General features: G+C 39.6%; 1 protein-coding gene across 1 annotated transcript in view; it reads right to left on the bottom strand.

The window, feature by feature from the left end:
• FRMD3 (FERM domain containing 3) overlaps positions 1-21,294 on the bottom strand; it is a 309,465-nt gene that overhangs the window by 126,723 nt on the left and 161,448 nt on the right. The gene's annotated exons all lie outside the window — the stretch shown is intronic.

The following is a 21,294-nucleotide window of genomic DNA, read 5'->3' as shown; positions in this document are numbered from 1 at the left end:
CCAGCGCCTAGCTCTCTCCACACCAAGAGTAAAGGTCACTTTGACATGCCGAGATCAGGGCAGCCTCTGATATCACTAATCATGATGCCCCTGAAGCTGCTTAAGGAACGTCAGGAAGCATCACTTTATACACCAGAAGTTTATAAAGATGATAAGAGGGGTGCCAATGGGTATCCATCCAGATGTCAGGGACCCCTCACTTATGGGGCACCCACTCCCTGCTGATTACTGGAGACGAAAGAAGAGGAGGAAACTTACCATCAGTTGAGCACTTACACCTCACTCTATCTCATTTGTGGCATCCAGTAAGCCTCAAGGTTCTGTATTATCCCTATTGTTTGATGTAAATGCACAGCCATAAAGTTTAATAGGAGCTAGCATTGTTGAGTGCTCACTAAGTGCCAGACTTTCCAAGAGTTTCCATGAGCTGTGACTACCACCCTATTTACAGATGAGAAATCTGGGGCTCAGGATGTTAAAGAACTTGCCAAGGAAATGGCAAAGGGAAGAAATGGTGAAGCTAGAGCACTCAGTGGGATTCCAGAGCACAGGCCCTTAACCTCAGGCACGTGGCCTCCCAACAGATCAGTTCACTCTAAAATGTATTATTCTCCTTGCTGGACACTCCCTACCTCCCCAGGAGCTGGAGAATTGAGTGTCCAATCAGTAGTTTCCAATCTTGGGGTTCAGATCTTTGCAGCCTTTAAACAAGAATGGGGGTCTTTTAGCTATTTAAAATAAATCTAACTCTTCTAAATGAAGAATCTGCCAGGAAACCATGCATTTACCCTTGACATGTTGCACAAGCAAACTAATATAGCAAATTTCTTTGCTTCTGGCCAAAATTATACCAACTCATGTTGGGAACCTTGATTATCTCCTTTTTCCCCTGATTTTTTTATTGTGGTAAAATATACATAACATAAAATTCACCATTCTAACCATTTTTAAGTGTATAGTTCAGTGATATTAAATACATTCATAACGGTGTGCTACCATCACCACCATCCATCTCCAGAACTCTTTTCATCTTGTAATATTTAAACTCTATACCTATTAAACAATAACTCCCATTCCCCGCATCCTCTTGGCCCTTGGTACCATTGTACTTTTGATTATCTCCTTCTAATCAGAAATTATGCTTGGACTTTACACAGTTAAAATTGAACAGTGAGAAAGGCATACTGATTATACCACTTACTAGCTATATAACCTTGTGCAGAATGTTTAATTTCTGTCTCAATTTCACAACTATAAAGTGGGAATAGTAATAGTACCTACCTTGTAAGGTTGTTGTGACGATTTTAAAAGTTAATAAAAAGTTAATAAACGTAAGGTTGCTTAAACAGTGCCTGTTACGTGAAAAATACTCAACGAATGCTTGTTTGCTGATGCCGTTGTTGTTAATTAATAAGTACAGTTCAATTGGTTGACCACGTCTTTCAATATATGGGACACATGGAAGAGAATAATAAGAGGGGCCTCTAGTGATTAAATTACTTTTCTAGAAATAAATAAATAGGATAATTTAGAACTAAGGCATGAAAACAAATAACAGCAGCCTGAGATCAATAACTATTGCTACTGTTTCACATAGGAGGATCACCAGTCATTTTGCTAATAAAGTCTGAAATATAAATAAGTTTTCCAAATTCTCCTTGTTTGGCATTCTTTAAACTCCTTAGCCCTTCTCTGCCTAACTTCAACCTACTTCCCCACTTTCTCACTGCCTCCAGGAATGACAGGTAAGTTTCATTTTGTGTGCCCACACTAGTTAGTTGGTGGTAATCTCCCAGAGCTGTGAGGAAAACTCCAAGACTGTGTGAAGGCTTAGGGAGAATGAGTGCGGCGATGGATTGGTTATGTCTGCTGTGCCATGATGGATTGAGTATGTCTCCCACCGAGGGGGAGGAAACATTTAAGGCATGCCGCAAGGTATTTGCCATCTGTGCCCTACATAAATTATTTACTTTAAATGAACTGGCCTTCTCATTGTCCTACAAAATACGCCCTGCAGTTTCTGATCGGGCTCCAACCTTCCTCTTCCTCTCAGCCTATTCATATTCTGCCCTTGCCTCTCAATTACCTTTGTCTACAATATAATCACTCACTATATACATTTCCAAGACAGCTATTCTTCCCCAATGGCATAGTCATAGGGTATAGAGTCCTAAGAAAAATAAGCCAGCAGTAATCATGTTTCAAGGGATTACAGAAAATCATTTCTTCAAAGAGCTCAATTTATTAGTATGTACTAAAATTTAAAAACCTGACTGGGGCTTCCATGGTGGCGCAGTGGTTGAGAGTCCGCCTGCCGATGCAGGGGACATGGGTTCGTGTCCCGGTCCGGGAAGATCCCACATGCGGCGGAGCGGCTGAGCCTGTGAGCCATGGCCGCTGAGTCTGCGCGTCCGGAGCCTGTGCTCCACAATGGGAGAGGCCACAGCAGTGAGAGGCCCTCGTACCGCAAAAAACAAACAAACAAAAAAGCCTGACTGGCCTATGGCCTAGCAATTCCTTTATTCTCTAATTTGGCCATGTGAACAAAGAGGAACAAACAAGAACTTTCACTGCAATATTATATAAAATTACAAAATATTAGAAATAACATTAATGGCCATAATCAGGAAAATGGGTAAATAAAATGGGTAAATAAATTCTGGGTAATTCTGCGGCAGTGTTTTATAGGAGGTAGATCTTTATATGTAACATGGTTGAATCCCTAAGGCACAGTTTGGGATGAAAAAAGTGAACTGCAAAATTTATAACTGTGGCCAGAGTTAGTTCCCAAATTGTGCACTGAAGCATCCCAGGGAAGTGCAGCCATACTAGACATCTGCTGGACACCGTGCAAACTATGAGCTCAAGGAGGCCCACAGTTCCAATATTAGAACATACTATAATTCTTTTGATGTCATTCGTTTTGCAAAGTTGGGTTTGCAGTGGTTGCTGTGATTAAAAACGAGTACCGTGCAAAAATAGGTGTGGAACAGGCAATGAGTGTGGTAGCATCTGATCTGACCCCAGGATTTGAGAGCCATGGAGTGTCCAATAAGCACATACTGCCTGTGAGTAGGTAATTATAGTTAAGAATAAACTGAAAATACTATTTTTATGTGTGTAATGTTTTAAATGGCTACTAAGGCCATAATGGGTATGTTAGGACATAAATATTTACTAAGTTGCTTGGATCTAACTCTTATTAGATGGAACTGTTAAATATCCTTTTGACCTAGGGCACCATGAAATAATTACTAAGATACTGAAAGAGCCATAAACCAAGAAAGTTTGAGAACCTCTGAACTATGGTATCATACAATTAATGTGTCTTCTTTTTTTTTAATAGCATCTTATTGTTTTATTTTTTTAATTAATTAATTAATTTATTTATTTATTTTGGCTGTGCCGGGTCTTAGTTGCGGCATGCGGGATCTTTAGTTGCAGCATGCGGACTTCATAGTTGTGGCATGTGGGCTTCTTAGTTGCGGCATGCAGACTCTGAGTTGCAGCATGCATGCAGGATCTAGTTCCCTGACCAGGGATTGAACCTGGGCCCACTGCATTGGCAGCACCGTGACTTACCCACCGGACCACCAGGGAAGTCCCTTAATGTGTTTTCTTTTAAAAAGTAAAAAGTACAAAACACTACCATATATTTTCAAAGAATACATAACAAGCATCTAAATGTATTTTCAAACATCTAAAATGATACTAAATTGATCCAGTGAGGTGGGTAACAGGGAGAGAACAGGAATTTAGTGGTGTTGGTCAAAGAAAACCATGACTTCCATTTTATCTGTGATATTTTAACTTAAATTTTTACACGTATTCATGCATTACATAAATATTTAAAAATCAATTGAAAAGAAAAACCTAAGCTCTATCCAGAGAGTAAAAGTGGATTTCATGTAATTTAGACTCAAGAGGAAGAATTTCACATATAACAGGCAGATGCCAAAGCCAGTCAAGCACCCAGGGTTGACAGTGCCATCTGACTCAGGAGCCAGCCAGGCCTGGATTCAGATGCCAGCTCTGCCACTTACTAGTGAGTGGTGTGACCTCCATCAAGTTCCTCTGTTTCCTCACAGCATCATCGTGAGGTTTAAATGGGTTAATTCATTTAGAAACCCTTAGAACAGATCTTGGATCATAGTGAAGGCTCAATAAACACCAGCTGCTCCCATCTTCCTCCCGTTCACTGAGACTTCTAAGTTGGTGCCATGGTGGTGAGCCCACATTTGTCATTCTCTTCCTCTCTCCCTCCCCACCCCACCTGCCTTCTGCTCTACATGAACATATAATTCTCCTTCCTTCTTTCATTCTTTCTTTTAGAGTTAAGAGTTGGGCAATGAAGTTGAGTCTGGACTACACCAACAACTCCTGCTGAGACTGTCTGTACAGATGGATTACACGCTCATGAGAAAATAACAACCATGATGTGGTGTGCTTGGTAATTAGATATAAGGCTTAGAACATCTATCACATTGCTATTTTCCCCTTCAATTGCTACTTGGAATATATGATATCTTTTTAAGTCTGTTTCCTTGCTGAAAACTGATATTCCCAGAGAGAGGAAGAAAGGAAAACCTGCCAACCAAATGTCTGAATTTGTGGCTGAAACTTTCATTTCCTCAACTCTTATTTAGCATAAAAATTGCAAAGACTAAGGAAGCTAATACCCAATCATTGATTCTACTTACTGAGCTTCGGGAGAAAGATGAACTAGAGGATGCATCCTTAGCATGATTTGAAAGTATCAGGAAGGTGTCTGCAGGAGGGTGTGTGAAGGCTCAGCCCAGATCCCCTTTCCCTTTTGTCTGACTTTTTTTTTAGAAGGCTGCTCTCAGGTTACTGGAATCCATTTCGAGGTAGAGAATGAATCTTGCCACCTACCCCCACCCCAATCCCACAGGAAGTCAGCTCTTAACTAATAACTGACAGATGTGGAAGGATAAATACCTCTGCTCCCTTAGCTGGGACATCTCTAAGGCATGACCTACACTCTTCCTGAGCTCCTCTGTGGGACCGAGCCTAAGTTACTTTCTACTTGACTCTGCCCAACATCGCACACTTGCACACCCTCCTTCTCTTCCATGTCCAATCCCCCACTCTCCTAAAAGCTTCTCTTGGGAGCATTTCCTAATAAAACTGGAATTTTTATCTCAGGTTCTGCTTTCTAGGAACTGAACCTAAGACAGCCTCCCTAACTCTCCACCAAAAACTGCCCTCCATGGTATTTAAAATTCTTCTGTTCAATGTTTATTCCTTTCACCTTAGGCTTGAGCCCTGGTAACTTGCACATTCCCTGTAAGGGGTCCCACTTTAGTACTGTTTTCAGTATTGACGACCTAGCCTGACTACAATTCAAGCCATTTCTTAGAACAAATATATTTTGATTGACAGTAGCTTGAAGAAAAAGAGGAAGAGTAGAAGATAGCTACACAAAAGAGGTGAAAAGTAGACAGATGCCTAAACCCTCTAGGCCCTGATTTCCTTCTCTGTGATTTTGTGGGTTGGGGGTAGCAGATTCCAAAGCCCCTAAGATTCCTTTAGCTCTCACATTCCACATACTAGGCAGTGAAGGATGAGAACATTGCCAACAAATGTTTCTTTCTTTATAATTTTGCTGCTGCATTTAGCCCTAAGAGATCATTTTTCTCTACCCCATCACAGAAATGATGCACTTCTTTCATACTTTCTAATTTTGGTTTGTTTGGGGAAAAAGAGGGTGGGTGTGAGTTAGTGATTTATGACTAAGTAGATTGATTTTCAATTTGGTAGCTGCTGAGATTAAAAAAAAAAAAAAAAAGCTCCCCAAAGTAAACAATATAACACTTAGTTATCCTCAATGCTGGGCTTCTGTTGAAATTGATCCAGCCTATGATTACAGAATAAATTACACACCCCTCTGTTATCTTTCTCAAAACCCTTGGTTCCCTACACCAAAGTAATCTGTAGACTAAAGAAATGTGTTAAATAACCAATGGGGCTTTAAACAAGAATGAATGTACCTTCCCAAACAGGAGACTGTTTTTCCCCTCAATAGTAACCAGATCCAAAATCTCACCAATTCCCATCATAGCCTTGAAAAGATGGCCTGATTCTCACATCTCACCTGGACAAAGCCCCAGAGTAACTCAGTCCCCGCATTAGCTAGCCAATTTATGCCATTTCTAGACCCATCAGCCTTTGCTGGGGAAAAAAAGAACGCCATCGAAATGAATGCAGCCTTAACAGTGTTCTGGATAATAAAGTTAGCCTAGGCCCTAGTTATTTCACTCCCAGGAACAATGGTTTCCACTCCAGTTTCAATAAAATCTACAGCAACAAAAATATCTGTAGATCAGGTATACTCAAAGTTATTGTCTATTCGTAAGTCAGTCTACGTAAGAAAACCTCCATGGCTTTGTTACGGTGTTTTTTACTCCTTCAGCCATAACTGCTTTTGCTTTCTAGGTTCTTAAGGAAGAGCAAAATAGAAGTAACTGCAAGGAGAAGAAACACTGCAGGGAACAGGAAAGCATAAGCACCTTTTTTTCCATAAGGGACCAGATTGTAATTATTTTAAGCTTTGTGATCCATATGGTCTCTGTCAGGACTACTCAGCTCTGCCATTGGAACACAAAAGCAGCCACAGACAACACAGAAATGAATAGAAGTAGCTGTGTCCCAAAAAAACTTTATTTACAAAACCAGATGAGGGCCATCCTGACCCTTGGGTGCCAACCTCTGCTCTACATCCAAGAAATCCATAATGCACACTTAAAGAAAAAGCTAGTAGTGGCCTGAAAATACAATCGAGTTTGTAAAAAGTATTTATTGCTGTGCATCTTAAAGTACAGTAAAATACCAAAATGCGATCATAAGGGAAATTATGGGATTCCTTCATGCTTGTTACAATGGAATTTACCACTGTGTAACATTTGCTGTCATGTCATATAAATTTAACAACACTATCAGCCAAATTTTTCTAAAGTCAAAGTTTTTCTAGTCTCCAGACCCATGGATCTTTTCAAACTGTTTAAAGCATGGAATGGTAAAAAGATAAGTTATAGATGTTGATAATATGGAGTAATGCATTTAAACAACCACCTATGGTGTAGATACTTTTAGTATCCCCATTTTACAGATAAAGAAATTGAGGCACAGGTTAAGGTCAAAGTCATACAAACAGCAAATGGCAGGGACAGGATTTGACCCCATCTTCCTGGTGTCAGTGCTCTTAGCACTTGAGCAGTAATGTCCTCTGATCTTCCCACTTCTTTTTTTTTTTTTTTTTTTGTGGTACGCGGGCCTCTCACTGTTGTGGCCTCTCCCGTTGCGGAGCACAGTCTCCGGACGCGTAGGCTCAGCGGCCATGGCTCATGGGCCTAGCCACTCTGCGGCATGTGGGATCTTCCTGGACCGGGGCACAAACCTGTGTCCCCTGCATCGGCAGGCGGACTCTCAACCACTGCGCCACCAGGGAAGCCCCCCTCTTCTTGATATTTGAAACTGCAGCTCATTCCTTTTCATTAATTCTGTAATTACCCATGCTTCCAGAATGTCTCTCTCTCCTCATTCTGTTCTTTCTGCTCTGTATGTTCCTGGTCAGTCTCCACTGCACGTTTCTCCTTCTGGACCATCCTTTAAAATATAGATGTTCTTCAGCTTTCAGATTCTCCTCTCAGTTTATACTCTCTCCCTCAGCACTGCAATCTATTTCTCAGGGCTTTAAAGTAGTGAGGACCCCATGGCTCCAAAAATCTCCATCCGTGACCTAAAACTTTTTCAGTAAGCTTCAGATCAATACTTTCAACTATACCCTAAACCTCTCTACCTCAACATCTCACAGTCATCCCAACTCAACATGTCCAAAACTTATCAACCCACTCTTTTTGTACAGTTTATCTGGTAAATGGTTCTACTTGTGCTTGGAACCCATGTAAGAAGTCCAAACACTCTGCTGAAAAGGCCATGTGGAGAGGCCCCAAAAACACATGCAGAGGGAAGGGGCCCCCAAGCCCCACCTTCCAGTCATCCCCATCGAGGTACTAGGCATATGAATAAAGATGTCTTGGACACCCTCAGACCAGACCAGCCACCAGCTGAGTGAGCCCAGTCAACCCCATGCAGAGCTGAAGAATCACGCAGCTGAGCCCTGCTCAAATTCCTGACCCACAAAATCCTGAAATATAATAAAATTGTGTTGTTTGAAGCCACTAAGTTTTGGGGAGACTTGTTACACAGCAATAGATAACTAGAACTCTTCCTCCTTGTTACAGACTGAATGTGCCCCTGTACCACAAATTCACATGTTGAAGCCTAACCCCAATGTGATAGTCCTGAAGGTAAAGCCTTTGGGAAGTAATAAGGTTTAAAAAGAAGTCACGAGAGTATGACACACACGATGGGATTAGTGTCCTTGTAAGATGACAAAGAAAGACCAGAACTCTCTCTTGAGCTCCTCCCACCCACCACCCCGCCATGTGAGGACACAGGGAAAAGGCAGCCATCTGCAAGCCTAAAAGACAATTTTTGCCAGGAACCAAATCCATCAGCACCTTGCTCTTGGACTATCCAGCCTCTAGAACTGTAAGAAATAAACGTCCTGTTTAAGCACCTAGTCTACGGTGTTTTCTTGTAGCAGCCCAAGCTGACTAAGACACTTGTCATCATTACCTCCATAACACACAATTACAAGCGAACTCTGAAAGATATCTGCTGGAGCATGAATGAAAAAGAAATAGGTCTGCTTCATACTGTCATTTCCTAATCTCTACTGTTTTTGTTTCTCCAAGTGATACACTATACTCATACTTATATTCCAATCTCTTCCCAGCTGGACTTAAAAACTGTCTTTAAAGTTATATTGAAACTTCCAAACCTGCTCAGTCTCCATTCAGCTCTGATGTTCTTCCCTGCTGGAAGCCTCCAGTGAGTGCTTCTCTTTATAATGATGGCACTTAAACCTTACCTCTCTAATTAATTTGTACCTTCATCTGAACCAAACCCAGGAGGTTCCCACCACAAAGGAGAAAGATTGTCCTACATTGGATATCTTCCCATTTATTCTAACTCAAACAGAGATAAAATGGCATTTCCCAGCCTTACTTATTCTTTTGTCTGCCTTTTTTTTTTTTTTTTTTTTGCGGTATGCGGGCCTCTCACTGTTGTGGCCTCTCCCGTTGCGGAGCACAGGCTCCGGATGCGCAGGCTCAGCGGCCACGGCTCACGGGCCCAGCCGCTCCGCGGCATATGGGATCCTCCCGGACCGGGGCACGAACCCGTATCCCCTGCATCGGCAGGCGGACTCTCAACCACTGCACCACCAGGGAGGCCCTTGTCTGCCTTTTTAAAAAAAGTTTCGGGACTTCCCCAGAGGTCCAGTGGTTAAGACTCCGCCTTCCAATGCAGGGGGTGTGGGTTCGATCCCTGGTCAGGGAACTAAGGTCCCACATGTCACAGGGTGTGGCCAAAAATTAAAAAAAAAAAAAATTTCAAGTGTACAACATAGTGGTTCAATAATTTTATACATTAAAATAATATCACCATGATAAGTCTGGTTACCGTCTGTCACCATACAAACTTATGACAACATTATTGACTATATTCCCCATGATGTACATTATATCCCCATAATTTATTTATTTTATAATTAGAAGTTTGTACTTCTTAATCTCCCTCACTTCTTTCACTCATTCTCCCACCCTTCTCCCCTCTGGTGACCACTAGTTTATTCTCTGTATCTGTGAGTCTGTTTTTGTTTTGTTTTGCTTTTTAGACTACAAATAAGTGAGATCAAGTACTATTTGTCTTCCCCTGACTAATTTCACTTAGCATAATACCTTCTAGACCCATCCATATTGTTGCAAATGGCAAGATTTCATTTTTAAATTTTTTTTATATTTATACATATTATCACATCTTCTTTATCCATTCATCTATCGATGGACACTTAGGTTGCTTTCATATCTTGGCTATTGTAAATAGTGATGAAATGAACACTGGAGTGTATATATCTTTTCAAATTAGTGTTTTGGTTTTCTCTGGGTAAATACCCACAAGTGAAATTGCTGAATCATATGGCAGTCTCACTTTTAACTTTTTGAGGAACCTCTATAGGGTTTTCCATAGTGGCTGCACCAATATACATTCCCACAACAGTGCACAAGGGTTCCTTTTTCTCCATTTTCTCACCGACACTTCGTATTTGTTGTCTTTTTGGTTACTGTCATTTTGACAGATGTGAGGTGATGCTTCATTCTGGTTTCAATTTGCATTTCCCTGATGATTAATGATGTTGAGCAGCTTTTCATGTGTCTGTTGGCCATCTGTATGTCTCCCTTGGAAAAGTGTCTATTCAGGTTCTCTGCCCATGTTTTAATCTGGTTGTTTGTTTTTCTGATGTTGAGTTGTATGAGTTCTTTGTATATCTTGGATATTATTCCCTTATCTGATATATCTTTGCAAACTTCTTCTCCAACTCAGTAGGCTGCCTTTTCATTTTGTTGAGAGTATACTTCACTGTGCAAAAGTTTTTTAGTTTAATACAATTCCATTTGTTTACTTTTGTTTTTGTTTCCCTTGCCTGAGGAGACTTATCCAAAAGATATTACTAAGATTGATGCCAAAGTGCATACTGCCTGTTTTTTCTTCTAGGAGTTTTATGGTTTCAGGTCTTACATTTAAGTCTTTAATCCATTTTGAGTTTATTTTTGTGTATGGTGTGAGAAAGTAGGACAGTTTGATTCTTTTGTGTAGCTGTCCAATTTTCTCATCACCATTTATTGAAGAGGCTGTCTTTTCCCCATTGTGTATCCTTGCCTCTTTTGTTATAGATTAACTGACCATCTAAGTGTGGGTTTATTTCTGGGATCTCTATTCTGTTCCATTGATCTTCGTGTCTGTTTGCATGCCAGTACCATACTGTTTTGATTATTATAGGTTTATAATATAGTTTGAAATCAGGGAGCATGATACCTCCAGCTTTGTTCTTTCTCAAGATTGTTTTGGCTATTCAGGGTCTTTTGATTCCATACAAATTTTAGAATTATTTGTTCTAGTTCTGTGTAAAATGTAACTGGTATTTTGATAGGGATTGCATTGAATCTGTAGATTGCCTTGGGCAGAATGATCATTTTAACAATGTTAATTCTTCCAATCCATGAGAACAGTATAACTTTCCATTTGTTTGTGCTGTCTTCAATTTCTTTTATCAATGTCTTATAGTTTTCTGAGTACAGGTTTTTTACCTCCTTACTTAGATTTATTCCTGGGTATTTTATTCTTTTTGATGCAATTTTAAATGGGGTTGTTTTCTTAATTTCTCTTTCTGATAGTTTGTTGTTAGTATATAGTAACACAACAGATTTCTGTATGCTAATTTTGTATCCTTCAACTTTATGGAATTCATTTATTAGTTCTAATAGTTTTTTGGTGGTGAATTTGGGATTTTCTATGTACAGTAAGTCCCCTACATACAAACGAGTTCCATTCCAAGCATGTTCATAAGTCCAATTTGTTCATAAGTCCAACAAAGTTAGCCTAGGTTCCCAACCAGCACAATCAGCTATATAGTACTGTACTGCAATAGGTTTATAATACTTTTCACACAAATAACACACAAAAAACAAACACAAAAAATTAAGAAAATGTTTTGTTTTGTTTTGTTTTTTGCAGTATGCGGGCCTCTCACTGTTGTGGCCTCCCCTGTTGCAGAGCACAGGCTCTGGATGCGCAGGCTCAGTGGCCATGGCTCATGGCCCCAGCAGCTCTGTGGCATGTGGGGTCTTCCCAGACCGGGGCACTAACCCACGTCCCCTGCATCGGCAGGCGGACTCTCAACCACTGCACCACCAGGGAAGCCCAAGAAAATGTTTTTAATATTACAGTACAGTACCTTGAAAAGTACAGTAGTACAGTACAACAGCTGGCATACAGGAGCTGGCACTGAATGAACAGGCAAGAAGAGTTGCTGACTGGAGGAGGGAGAGGAAGTGGGAGATGGTCGAGCTGAAGGATTGTCAGCAATAGGAGATGGAGGGCAAGCTGCAATTTCACTCACGCCTGACGATGATGTCACAGGTTCTGGTTCCTTGCTGGATTCAATTCTATCTACCCTCTTGAAAAAACAATCCAGTGTTGTCTCGGTAGTAGCTTTTTTTTTCTCATCATAGACGACACAGTAGCACTGGATTGCATTCTGAACGGCTGCTGCAACCTTCATGTACAGTTCAGGTCCTGTGCCTCAAAAACTAACAGTGCCTCCTCAAATAAAGAAAATCCTCTTGCTATTTCCTGTGTCATGAATCTCTTTGGTTCTTCAGTTACTTCTTCTTCCTCTTGTCTCTCTTCATCCTTCCTCTGGGCCGCCAATTCCATTAGGTCTTCATTAATAAGCTCCTCGTGCTGTACAGCAAGGAGTTCAATGAAGTTGTCCTCTTGCGGATCTAGCTTGAAACAAAGATACTGTTCTACTGTACTCTATACAGTACTGTAAAGTACACAAAAGCACAACCACTTGTAGAGGATGCATGCACGTGACAGTGTATGCCAGACATGTGAAGTAACTTATGTACTGGACATGCGAACGCACATTTGCATCTTTGAAAGTTCACAACTTGAAGGTTCATATGTAGGGGACTTACTGTATAGTATAATGCCATCTGCAGTGACAGATTTACTTCTTCCTTATCAGTTTGATTTCCTTTTTTTTCTTTTTCTTGTCTGATTGCTGTGTTTAGGACTTGAATAAAAGTGGCAAGAGTGAGCACCCCTGTGTTGTTCCTAATCTTAAAGCATTCAGGTTTTTACTGTTGAGTACAACATTAGCTGTGGGCTTGTCATACATGGCCTTTACTATGTTGAGATATGTTCCCTCTATACCCACTTTGTTAAGAGTTTTTATCATAAATAGATGTTGAATTTTATCAAAAGCTTTTTATGCATTTATTAAGATGATAATATAATTTTTATTCTTCAATTTATTAATGTGATGTATCACATTTATTGATTTACAGATATTGAAACATCCTTGCAACCCTGGCATGAATCCCACTTGATTGTGGTACATGATCCTTTTAATGTATTGTTAAATTTGGTTTGCTCACACTTCGTTGAAGATTTTTTTTAAACATCTTTATTGGAGAATAATTGCTTTACAATGTTGTGTTAGTTTCTGCTGTATAACAAAATCAATCAGCTATACGTATACGTATATCCCCATATCCCCTCCCTCTTGCGTCTCCCTCCCACCCTCCCTATCCCATCCCTCTAGATGGTCACAAAGCACTGAGATGATCTCCCTGTGCTATGCGGCTGCTTCCCACTAGCTATCTATTTTACATTTGGTAGTGTATATATGTCAAGGCAACTCTCTCACTTTGTCCCATCTTACACTTCCCCCTCCCCGTGTCCTCAAGTCCATTCTCTATGTCTGCAGCTTTATTCCTGTCTGGCCCCTAGGTTCATCAGAACCATTATTTTTTTTTAGATTCCATATACATGTGTTAGCATACGATATTTATTTTTCTCTTTCTGACTTAATTTCACTCTGTATGACAGTCTCTAGGTCCATCCACCTCATTAAAAATAACTCAATTTCGTTTCTTTTTATGGCTGAGTAATATTCCATTCTATATATGTAACACATATTGTATATCCATTCATCTGTTGATGGACACTTAGGTTGCTTCCATGTCCTGGCTATTGTAAATAGTGTTGCAATGAACCTTGTGGCACATAACTCTTTTTGAATTATGGTTTTCTCAGGGTATATGCCCGGTAGTGGGATTGCTGGGTTGTATGGTAGTTGTATTTTTAGTTTTTTAAGGAACCTCCATATTGTTCTCCATAGTGGCTGTATCAATTTACATTCCCACCAACAGTGCAAGAAGGTTCCCTTTTCCCCACACCCTCTCCAGCATTTATTGTTTGTAGATTTTTTGATGATGGCCTTCCTGACCACTGTGAGGTGATACCTCACTGTAGTTTTGATTTACGTTTCTCTGATGATTAGTGATGTTGAGCATCCTCTCATGTGTTTGTTGGCAATCTGCATATCTTCTTTGGAGAAATGTCTATTTAGGTCTTCTGCCCATTTTTGGATTGGGTTGTTTGTGTTTTTGATATTGAGGTACATGAGCTGCTTGCATATTTTGGAGATTAATCCTTTGTCAGTTGCTTCATTTGAAAATATTTTCTCCCATTCTGAGGGTTGTCTTTTTGTCTTGTTTATGGTTTCCTTTGCTGTGCAAAAGCTCTTAAGTTTCATTAGCTCCCATTTGTTTATTTTTGTTTTTATTTTCATTTCTCTAGGAGGTGGGTCAAAAAGGATCTTGCTGTGATTTATGTCAAAGAGTCTTCTGCCTATGTTTTCCTCTGAGAGTTTTATAGTGTCTGGCCTTACATTTAGGTCTTTAATCCATTTTGAGCTTATTTTTGTGTATGGTGTTAGGAAGTGTTCTAATTTCATTCCTTTACATGTAGCTGTCCAGTTTTCCCAGAACCACTTATTGAAGAGGCTGTCCTTTCTCCATTGTATAATCTTGTCTCCTTTATCAAAGATAAGGAGACAATATGTGTGTGGGTTTATCTCTGGGCTTTCTATCCTGTTCCATTGATTTATATTTCTGTTTTTGTGCCAGTACCATACTGTCTCGATTACTGCAGCTTTGTAGTATAGCCTGAAGTCAGGGAGTCTGATTCCTCCAGCTCCATTTTTTCCCCTCAAGATTGCTTTGGCTATTCAGGGTCTTTTGTGTTTCCATACAAATTGTGAAAAAAAATTTTCTAGTTCTGTGAAAAATGCCATTGGTAGTTTGATAGGGATTGCACTGAATCTGCAGATTGCTTTGGGGAGTATAGTCATTTACACAATGTTGATTCTTCCAATCCAAGAACATGGTCTATCTCTCCATCTGTTTGTATCATCTTTAATTTATTTCATCAGTGTCTTATAGTTTTCTGCATACAGCTCTTTTGTCTCCTTAAGTAAGTTTATTCCTAGGTATTTTATTCTTTTTGTTGCAGTGGTAAATGGGAGTGTTTCCTTAATTTCTCTTTCAGATTTTTCATCATTAGTGTATAGGAATGCAAGAGATTTCTGTGCATTAATTTTGTATCCTGCCACTTTACCAAATTCATTGATTAGCTCTATTAGTTTTCTGGTAGCATCTTTAGGTTTCTCTATGTATAGTATCATGTCATCTGAACAGTATCATGTCATCTGTAAACAGTGACAGTTTTACTTCTTCTTTTCCAATTTGGGTTCCTTTTATTTCTTTTTCTTCTCTGATTGCTGTGGCTAAAACTTCCAAAACTATGTTGAATAACAGTGGTGAGAGTGGGCAACCTTGTCTTGTTCCTGATCTTTGAGAAAATGGTTTCAGTTTTTCACCATTGAGAATGATGTTTCCTCTGGATATGTCACATATGGCCTTTATTATGTGAGGTAGGTTCCCTCTATGCCTATTTTCTGCAGAGGTTTTTATCATAAATGGGTGTTGAATTTTGTCAAAAGCTTTTTCCGCAACTATTGAGATTATCACATGGTTTTTCTCCTTCAATTTGTTAATATGGTGTATCACATTGATTTATTTGCATATATTGAAGAATCCTTGCATTCCTGGGGTAACCCCACTTGATCATGGTGTATGATCCTTTTAATGTGTTGTTGGATTCTGTTTGCTAGTATTTTGTTGAGGATTTTTGCATCTATGTTCATCAGTGATACTGGCCTGTAATTTTCTTGTTTTGTGGTGTCTTTTGTCTGGTTTTGGTATCAGGGTGATTCTGGCCTCATAGAATAAGTTCAGAAGCATTCATTCCTCCTCAATTTCTTGGAATAGTTTGAGACGGATAAATGTTAAATGTTTGGTAGGATTCACCTGTGAAGCCATCTGGTCCTGGACTTCTATTTGTTGGGAGGTTTTTTTTAAATTACTAATTCCATTTCATTACTGGTAATTGGTCTGTTCATATTTTCTATTTCTTCCTGATTCAGTCTTGGAAAATTGTACATTTCTAGGAATTTTTCCATTTCTTGTAGTTTATCCATTTTGTTGGCATATAATTTTTCTTAGAAATCTCTTATGATCCTTTGTATTTCTGTGATGTCAGTTGTAACTTTTCTTCCTTTGTTTCTGATTTTATTTATTTAGGCCCTTTCTCTTTTTTTCTTGATGAGCCTGGCTAAAGGTTTATCAATTATGGGTATCTTTTCAAAGAACCAGCTCTTAGTATCATTGATCTTTTTCATTGTCTTTCTAGTCTCTATTTCATTTACCTTTGCTCTGATCTTTATTATTTCTTTCCTTCTCCTAACTTTGGGTTTTGTTTGTTTTTCTTTTTCTAGTTCCTTTAGATGTAAGTTTAGATTGTTTGAGATTTTTCCTGTTCCCTGAGGCAGGTTAATATTGCTATAAAGTTCCCTCTTAGAACTGCTTTTCCTGCGTCCCATAGATTTTGGATCATTGTCTTTCCATTTTCATTTCTCTCATTTTTTAAATTTCCTTTTTGATTTCTTCACTGACCCATTGGTTGTTTAGTGGCATATTGTTTAGCCTCCATGTGTTCGTGTTTTGTGTTTTTTGGTTTTTTTCAGTTTTTCTCCTGTAGTTGATTTCTAGTCTTATAGAACTGTGGTCAGAAAAGGTGTCTGATATGATTTCCATCTTCTTAAGTTTATTGAGACTTGTTTTGTGGCCTAGCATGTGATCTATCCTTGAGAATGTTGCATGTGCACTTGAAAAAATGCGTATGCAGTTGATTTTGGATGGAATGTTCTATATATATCTATTAAGTCCACTGGTCTCGAGTCTTGTTTAAGGTCAGTGTTTCCTTATTTTTTTTAAATTGGGGTATAGCTGTTTTACAATGTTGTGTTAGTTTCTGCTGTACAATGAAGTGAATCAGCCATATGTATACATATATCCCTTCCCTCTTGGACCTCCCTCCCACCCCCCCATCCCACCCTATCTAGGTCACCACAGAGCACCAAGCTGAGCTCCCTGTGCTATACAGCAGGTTCCCACTAGCTATCTGTTTTACACATGGTAGTGTATATATGTCAATGCCAATCTCCCAGGTCATCCAGGTATCACACACCCCTCCCCACCATGTCCACACATCTGTTCTCTACATTTGCGTCTCTACTCCTGCCCTGCAAATAGGTGCATCTGTACCATTTTTCTAGATTCCACATACATGCATTAATATATGATATTTGTTTTTCTCTTTCTGACTTACTTCACTCTGTATGACAGACTCTATGTCCATCCACATCTCTACAAATGACCAAATTTTTTTCCTTTTTATTGCTCACTAATATTCCATTGTATGTATGTGCCACATCTTCTTTATCCATTCGTCTGTCAATGGACATTTAAGTTGCTTCCATGTCCTGGCTATTGTAAATAGTGCTACAATGAACACTGGGATGCATGTGTCTTTTTGAATTATGGTTTTCTCAGGGTATATGCCCACTAGTGGGATTGCTGGGTCATACAGTAGTTCTAGTTTTAGTTTTTTAAGGAACCTCCATACTGTTTTCCATAGTGGTTTTATCAATTTACATTCCCATAAGCAGTGCAAGAGGATTCCCTTTTCTCCACACCCTCTCCAGCATTTATTGTTTGTAGATTTTTTGATGATGGCCATTCTGACCAGTGTGAGGTGATACCTCAGTGTAGCCAGTGTTTCCTTATGGATTTTCTGTCTGGATGATCTGTCCATTGATGTAAGTGGGGTGTTAAAGTCCTCTACTATTATTGTGTTACTGTCAATTTCTCTCTTTATGTCTGTTAATATTTGCTTTATGTATTTAGGTGCTCCTCTGTTGGGTACATATATATTTACAATTCTTATATCTTCTTCTTGGATTGATCCCTTGATCATTAGGTAACATCTGTCTTTGTCTCTTCTTACAGTCTTTGTTTTAAAGTCGATTTTGTCTGATATAAGTCTTGCTACTCCAGCTTTCTTTTCATTTTCATTTGCATGGAATACTTGTTTCCACCCCCTTACTTTCAGTCTGTGTGTTTGTCTTTAGATCTAATGTGAGTCTCTTGTAGACAGCATATATATTTGTCTTATTTTTGTATCCATTCAGCCACACTGTGTCCTTCAATTGGAGCATTTAGTCCATTTACATTTAAAGTAATTATTGATAGGTATGTACTTATTACCATTTTGTTAATTGTTTTGGGGTTGTCTTTGTAGTTATTTTTTGTTCCTTTCTTCTTTTGCTCTTTTGTGATTTGTTGACTGTATCCAGGGTCCCCAACCCATGGGACATGGACTGGTACCAGTCCACAGCTTGTTAGGAACCGGGCCACACAGCAGGAGGTGAGCGGTGGGCAAGCGAGCAAAGCTTCATCTGCTGCTCCCCGTTGCTTGCATTACCACCTGAACCATCCCCACATCCCCGTCAGTGGAAAAATTGTCTTCCATGAAACTGGTCCCTGGTGTCAAAAAGGTTGGGGACTGCTGGACTATATTTAGTGTTATATTTGGATTTCTTTCTCTTTTTTGCATGTGTATCTATTAAAGATTTTTGGTTTGTGGCTACCATGAGGATACACACACACACATACACACATGCACAATTTTTAAAGTTGCTGCTCTCCAAAGTTTGAATGCATTCTAACAACCCTGCATTTTTACTCCTCCCTCCACATTTACTGTTTTTGACATCATATTTTGCATCTTTTTGTTTTGTGTATACCTTAACTACTTATTGTGGATATAGATGATTTTACTACTTTTGTCTTTTAACCTTCCTACTAGCTTTAAAAGCGATTGATCTACTACCTATACTACATGTTTGTCTTTACTTATGAGATTTCTCATTTCATAGTTCTAGTTGCGGTCTTTTCTGCTTAGAAAAGTCCCTTTAACATTTCTCATAATGCCAGTTTAGTGTTGTTGAACTCTTAGCTTTTGCCTGTGTATAAAACTCTTTGTCTCTTCTTCAAATCTAATGGGAACCTTGCTGGGTAGACTATTCTTGGCTGTAGGTTTTTTTCTTTCAGCACTTTGAATATGTCATGCCACTCCCTTTGGCCTGCAAAATTTCTGCCAAAAAGTCAGCTCATAGTCTTGTGGGAGTTCCCTTGTACACAACTAGTTGCTTTTCTCTTGCTGCTTTTAAGATTCTCTTTTTATAATTAAAATGGCAAAAGTTAAAGATAATGTGTATTGGTGTGGAATTCTTTGGGTTTCTTTTGGGGGGCTCTTCATGATTCCTGGACCGAAATGTCTTTTTTCTTTCCCACATTAGGGAAATTTTCAGCTATCTTTTCTTCAAATAAATTTTCTGACCCTTTCTCTCTTATCCATCTGGGATCCCTAAAATACAAATATTAATATGCTTGATGCTGTCCCAGAGATCTCTTAAACTATTCTCATTTTTTAAAATTCTTTTTCTTTTTTTTTTCTGTTCAGCTTGGGTGATTTCCACTACTTTATCTTCCAGCCCACTGATCTGTTCCCCTGTATCATCTAATCTACTGTCAATTCCTTCTAGTTTATTTTTTTAGTTATTGTGTTCTTTAGCTTTTTTGTGGTTCTTTATATTTTCTAACTCTGTTAAATTTCTCACTGTGTTTATCTTTTCTTCTCTCAAGTTTGTTGAGCATCTTTGTGATCATTAACTTGAACTCTTTTTCAGGTAGATTGCTTATCTCTACTTTGCTTAGTTCTTCTTCTGGGGTTTTGTCTTATCCCTTCATTTGGAACATATTCCTCTGTCTCCATTTTGCCTAAGGTTGGTTACATTTCTCACCATTCTATCAGTGTCCTTGTGATAGAATGAGTTCTCCAAAATGGCTGCTGCCAGTGTCTATGTCCCTAGCAGGAGTCCCAATTGCCTCCTGCCTCTCCAGGAAGCTCTCCAAGATCACCAAGGGGGTCTGACCCAGGATCCTTTCAAATGACTGCCTCTTCACTGGGACTTGGAGTGTATGAGATTTTGTGTGCACCTTTTAAGAGCAGAATCTGTTTCCTACGTCCCTCTGGCTCTCCCATATGCAAGCCCTGCTTCCCTTCAAAGACAGATGTTCTGGGGGCTCATCTTCCTGGTGCAGGACCCCCAGGCTGGGCAGCCTGATGTGGGCCTCAGGGTCCTCATTTCATGGAGAAAACCTCTGCATTTGTGACTATCCTCCTGTTTGTGGGTCACCTTCCAGGTGTGTGACCATACTGTGTCTCCACCCCATCTACCTGTCATGTTATGGTTCTTTCTTTGTATTTTTAGTTGTGGAAGATCTTTTCTCCTAGTCTTCAGGTTGTTTTCATAGATAGCTGCCCTGTAAACAGTTGTAATTTTGGTATGCCCATGGAAGAAGGTGAGCTAGGGTCTTCCTACTCTGCCATATTCCCAGAAGTTCTTCTTTATGTTTGCCTTTTGACCTGAACAAGATAACCAGTTCATGAGTTTGGTCCTCCCCACCACTAAAATTTTAACATCTCAGTTGGCTAAGTGACTTCCAGATTGCAACCTGTCTTTATCAGGCATCCCATTCCTTCCCAGGAGAGGACATCAGGTGTAGATAGAGTCAATGATGAGCAATAATTTTAGTTAAACACCAAGTTCTGCTTTCTTCTGAAAGAATATGACAATTTCCCCAAATCTGTCAGTGTTAATACCTTGGACCACAATTGAACCACTACACAATATATCCAATTTTCAAGCTGTTGATAGTGCTGTGTTCCTTGTAACTTGAGTACCCAAAGTCTTTTCCTGGAAAGCCAAGTTACTTGTCCATACCCCTCCCAAAACAGACATCCAAGTACTCTTAATATTTAATACCCCTGAGACTCAAAAGTAAAAGAGGACTCATTAAGCAAATTCATGACCAGTGGCTTGAGGCAGCAATACAGCCCTCCTCTTTAGTGCAGGGTTGCCCTAGATCTCAGATACCACTCTCATTCCTAGTTTCGAGCATCTATGAAGCAATTTCCCCAGGAAGTAGCCTTTCAAAGCAGGAGCAGCTGGTGGGACATAATGCTGTCTAGCTCCCTGGCACCATCCCCAGAGTGAAACTTCAAATCACTGGGCCTGTTTTTTTCCATTCCATGTCCTCCCCAAAGCTGCTTCCAGAAAAAGCAAATTGCTCTAACATAGGCAAGGTCTTTTCCCATTATTAACAAGACTCACTGATAGGCTCACTTGTTCTTTCTGGCTGCCAACATAAAAACCTCAGGGCTGTAATTGTATTTGGAGGGAGGAGGCATTAGCGTTCAGCATGTCCTAGCATCCATGATTTCCCAGGTCATCCTATCAGAAAGGACATCTGGCGGTCACATGACACA

This window comes from Mesoplodon mirus, assembly GCF_964341445.2.
Source record: "Mesoplodon mirus genome assembly, chromosome: 1".
NCBI lineage: Eukaryota > Metazoa > Chordata > Mammalia > Artiodactyla > Ziphiidae > Mesoplodon > Mesoplodon mirus.
The sequence above is the reverse complement of the archived record's forward strand: the minus strand, read 5'-3'. Positions and strand labels throughout refer to the sequence as shown.